The sequence below is a fragment of the Balaenoptera ricei genome, chromosome 17, assembly GCF_028023285.1.
Source record: "Balaenoptera ricei isolate mBalRic1 chromosome 17, mBalRic1.hap2, whole genome shotgun sequence".
Classification (NCBI taxonomy): Eukaryota; Metazoa; Chordata; class Mammalia; order Artiodactyla; family Balaenopteridae; genus Balaenoptera; species Balaenoptera ricei.
Genome location: NC_082655.1, coordinates 38880168 through 38885838, shown reverse-complemented (window position 1 = coordinate 38885838; position 5671 = coordinate 38880168).

Here is a 5671-nt window from a genome sequence, read left to right as displayed (position 1 = left end):
AACATTGATAAACTGTATGACGTGCCATGTTAATATCACTATTGATCAGAATACTGTGCTCCGTTGTTAGCCATACTACCCACCGCTAATGTATCCCTCTGTCCGCCTTGTCTCTCTCATTACTTTATGAGTTTCTTGGAGGCAAGGATTGTGTCTTAGTCTCTCTTTCTCCCAACCCCCAGTCCAGAAGCTGACCAAGCCCCAAATGTGTGCTTTAATAAATGTATGATTCATTACATGGATCTCAGGGCATGTCAATCACGATTTTTGACTTCCACCTTGGCTACAGTTCAGGGCTGGAGCCAGCTTCACATTCTGACCTTCAGAGTCCTGACCCCTGACTGGGACAAGATCCAGATTCTTTAATGAATCATCTGGCATCCACATTTGCTTCCATACACTCCTATAAAATTGGCATCGATCACAGCCTCCATGAAGCACTTCTTTGTCATTTGACAGAAACAAGAGAGCTCTCACCGTTTTTTTTTTTTTTTTTTTTTTTTTGCTGTTGTTTAGTTTGGTTTTTAACTTCTGAGAGAAATATGGGACCTATCTCTAGGGCCAGCTTCATGGGTGTGTGACCTGGGCAGTAGCACAGGATCCCACACTTTGAAGGGCCCACACTTGGTTTAAGGTTCCACTGTTGCCATCTTGAAATTCTTAATACCCTTTAAACAAGAGGCACCACATTTTCAGTTTGCACTGGACCCACAAGTTAGGTAGAGGGTCCTGCCTATCTCATTTGTATGTACCTTAAGCTCGAGACATCAATTTTTCAAGTCATATGGGTTTAATATTTATGAAACCCTCAGTGGTTCAGAAGTTCCCTAAGGAAATATACTCCAAACCTCAGTGGAACACGGCATGAAAAGCTTTTCATCTTCTGTTACCTCCCCTACCTAAATTGACACCCCTATAACTTCCTTAGCCCCATCTCTCTTCTTCCTCCTTTCCCTCCAAATGTTAAACCCCAGCTATTGTACTAGTTGCTGCTTCTAAACTTGGGAGCTCGCCAGCCACTCGGCGCTTGCATATTCTGCTCCCATCCTGCCCAGGGTGGTCCTCTGTCTCTCTCCCTGGCTAACTCCAGCTTATCTTATAATTCTGAATTTAGCTGTCACTACCTCTGGGAAGTCCTCCCTGACCTTCCCAAAGCTGAGATCTGGGGTTCTCATAGCGCTCCGTGCTGCACATATCTTAGCACTTATCTTGCTATTACGTTTTTCTATTTATTTCTCTGTCTGCCTCATTAAACTGTGAGCTCCTTATAGACAGAGACTATTTCATTTTCTGAGGTGGCAGCCACGCTTAGCTCCAAGAAGGTACTCGATAAGTTCCCTCTCATGAAATGAGTGAATGAATGAATGAATGAATGGGTCCCTGGTTTATGTGGAGAGTGCACGAGGTGACCTATGAGGTTTTCTTTGGTCTCACCTAGGAGAGCAGTACTTTCATTATTATTATTTATTTATTTATTTTTAGTCATTTTATTTTTATTTATTTATTTATTTATTTTTGGCTGTGTTGGGTCTTTGTTTCCGTGTGAGGGCTTTCTCTGGTTGCGGCAAGCGGGGGCCACTCTTCATCGCGGTGCGCGGGCCTCTCACTGTCGTGGCCTCTCTTGTTGCGGAGCACAGGCTCCAGATGCGCAGGCTCAGTAATTGCAGCTCACAGGCCCAGTTGCTCCGCGGCATGTGGGATCGTCCCAGACCAGGGCTCGAACCCGTTTCCCCTGCATTGGCAAGCAGACTCTCAACCACTGCGCCACCAGGGAAGCCCAGTACTTTCATTATTGAAGAAGACGTTTCACAGCTCCCTCTGGCATAGGCATGTGGATTCCCCTTCCAACACGTTGAGGGAAGGTGTCGAGCCCCCTTTTTCCTTTCCAGGAGAGTTAAATAGTAGCTCTTTGAAGTTCTCAGCTTTAAGAGGGGTACTGAGGTCTCTCCTGAGACAGCTGCTTGCTGAGGTCATGGAGGTAGTTCAAGCGAGACCTTCCCTCCCCCAAAGGACTGTCTGGCTCTATACAACTTCCAGATCAAGTGTCTCTTGCAAACTATCATATGTAGAATGGATAAACAACAAGGCCCTACTGTATAGCACAGGGAACTATATTCAATATCCTGTGATGAACCATAATGGAAAAGAATATGAAAAAGAATGTATATATAAGTATCACTGACTCACTTTGCTGTACAGCAGACAATAACGCAACATTGTAAATCAACTATACTTCAATAAAATAATTTTGTTTAAAAAGCGTCTCTTCCTTCACCTTTCCTGGTCTACGTTCTATTCACCCTTTACAAGGCCCAACCGAAACGCTAACTCCCCACAGTTTTAATGTAATCAATCCCTCCGTTTCCCCATTGTATTTTGTTTGTACCTGTAAGGATACTTGGCATGCTTCTGACTAACATCACAGTGACTTGTGCACTAAGCTAGACAATAGCTCTGGGAGAGGGAGCAGAATTTTCTAATGTTTGTAGCCTTTATGTCTGTATGTCTTACAAACACTCACTACTCAAAGGAACATTGGGGGGCTTCCCTGGTGGCGCAGTGGTTAAGAATCAGCCTGCCAAGGCAGGGGACACGGGTTCGAGACCTGGGCCGGGAAGATCCCACATGCCGCGGAGCAACGAAGCCCGTGTGCCACAGCTACTGAGCCTGCGCTCTAGAGCCCGCGAGCCACAACTACTGAGCCTGTGTGCCACAACTACTGAAGCCCGCGCGCCTAGAGCCCGTGCTCCGCATGAGAGAAGCCACCGCATGAGAAGCCCGCGCACCACAACGAAGAGTAGCCCCCGCTCGCCACAACCAGAGGAAAGCCCGCGCACAGCAACGAAGACCCAACGCAGCCAAAAATAAAATAAATAAAAATTAAAAAAAAAAAAAAAAGTAACATTGGGTAATTTGGATCTCTAACAGATGGATTGAAATACAATTTGTCCTAGAAAAGAAGAGATATGAGAAGCCCTCAAGTTAAGATTATTATAGAGTAATTGTCAAAGTTTCATTTCAGATTTGGAGCAAGAGAAAAACTGGTTGGATCTAAATTTCTTAAAGACAGGTTATATAGGAAGGAAGAGGAATGTGAGATAAGGCTGCTTAAGTGCAAGACTGGTTAGCTTTACAAGCCTGTAAAGCTGTAACATTCTTATTGTGTAGCTTAAACATGGATCTCAAGGGACCCCAGAGTCATCCCCAGAGATGTCAGGCATGGGCCCTTAATCAGAAATAATAATGAACACCGAAAGTGAGTAGGACCCTGTGAGGCCCTCCCGTGTACAAAAACCCCTCCGTGTCCCCCGTTTCTTGTTTGTAGAAAAAGGTTTTAGTCTCCTAGGCCTTCCCTGAGTTCCAAAGAGCAGGCACAAGCACTTACCAATTAGGGAAGGGAGGGAATGCAGAAACAAGGGAAAAGTAGTTCAGCAAGAAAAGCAACAATAGTTCAGTGATAAAACAGAATCCCAGTTCCCCCTCAAGGGATATCCATAACAATCTGACACTTATCTTTGAGTTGTTATGCAGAAACTAAGACACACCTCCCCACCCCAGGTGGAGGATGGTGATTAAGTAGACCCCAGATGATTAATTTTCCTGAAACATCACCCTCTTACCTCACCGCCAACCAATCAGAAGAAGGTCATGCTCCCTCTACCCCTCATCCCAAATGTTGCCTTTAATAACCCTTCCCTGAAAGCCATTGGGGAGTTTGGGACTTTTGAACATGAGCTGCCTATACTCTTTGCTTGGTGCCTGCAATAAATGCTGTACTTTCCTTCACTACCATCCAGTGTCGGTACATTGGCTTTGCTGTGCAGCGGGTAAGCTGACCCAAAATTCAGTCCAGTAACAACATCATTGTGGGAGTTAATCAGAAATACCAAACAAGGAAATCTCAGGGTTTTTTTTGTTTTGTTTTGTCTTCTCACTAAAACGTTCTGTTTTCTTCCACATTAGAGATAATTTTCTGTTTGGGATCTTCCATTTAATATTTAATCATGCTCATAGCCACTTCGAACCAGCTCTAAGACAAGCATTAGTGCTTGAGAAGGAATGGAAATAGAGAATCAGGATGGGGAGTACTACATTCCAAGTTCCAACTCCCAGCAAGTTCCCATAGTTACCTCCCACTTCGCCTTCCCCACCGGAATTGCAGATTCTTTAGGCAAATGACTCATTGATTCAAGGGAATCTTGTATTTCAGAGAGCTTACGGGTGGCGCAGTGGTTGAGAATCTGCCTGCCAATGCAGGGGACACAGGTTCGAGCCCTGGTCTGGGAAGATCCCACATGCCGCGGAGCAACTAAGCCTGTGCGCCACAACTACTGAGCCTGTGCTCTAGAGTCCACGAGACAAAACTACTGAGCCCACGTGCCACAACTACTGAGGCCCGCGCTCCTAGAGCCCGTGCTCTGCAACAAGAGAAGCCACCACAATGAGAAGCCCGCACACTGCAACAAAGAGTAGCCCCCGCTTGCCGCAACCAGAGAAAAGCCCGCGCACAGCAACAAAGACCCAAGACAGCCCAAATAAATAAATAAATAAAATAATAAAATAATTTATTTAAAAAAAAATCTTGAGTGCTTAACTGAGATGCTTGGCTTACACAGTGATTACTAGAGACTAACCTAGGACAAGGGCTCTTCCAGACCAAACACTAAATGGGAGGAAATAACCCCAAACTGGAGTCCTATCTCTCAGTATCTCTTAACACTCTGTGTTGGGTCTTGCAGATGTTACCCAAAAAACTGGGTTCGCCTCTTGGTGGGTGTGGAGCCAAAAGACACAACCAAAACAAAGATCAGGAAAAGGAAGGATTTATTACTTGCAGCAAGTAAGGAGAGCACTGGGGAATCTTCCCGAAAGCAGTGTCTCCCCAATAGCAAAATTGGGGAAATTTTAAGCTAAGGGTACATGCATAGTCATGAAGTGGCTTGGCGGTCACAGAGTCCAAGCTTTAGTTGATTGAAGTCCTGAGGGTCAGAAAAGGTCGACATCATCATCCCTTAGAGGGTGGTTGAGTGCTCGAGGGGGGTTTTAAATTCTTCGAAACAGCTTAAGAAAGTGCTTCAGGTTCATCTTTACCATTGAAACAGAACTGGGAGTCTTTACAACTGATTTATCTTCTTTTTTTTAGAAATTTATTTTTATTATTTATTTATTTGTTTATTTATTTATTTTTGGCTGTGTTGGGTCTTTGTTGCTGCGCGCAGGCTTTCTCTAGTTGCCGCGAGCGGGGGCTAGTCTTCGTTGCGGTGTGCAGGCTTCTCATTGTGGTGGCTTCTCTTGTGGAGCACTGGCTCTAGGCGGGTGGGCTTCCGTAGTTGCGGCACGTGGGTTCAGTAGTTGTGGCTCACGGGCTCTAGAGTGCAGGCTCAGTAGTTGTGGCGCACGGGCTTAGTTGCTCTGTGGCGTGTGGGATCTTCCCAAACCCGTGTCCCCTGCATTGGCAGGCAGATTCTTAACCACTGCGCCACCAGGGAAGTCCTACAATTGATTTATCTTTGCTATTGTTACTTCTCTTGCCTGATAACAGTTTGTTCTTGTGTTCCCTTAAGATCATTATTGCTGAGGCCTGTTCAAGGACAAGCACTGTGGTCAGTCTTAGATCACAAAATGTCTTAGGCCAAAAATGGCTTCTCTTACGGCAAGAAAGCCACGCCTG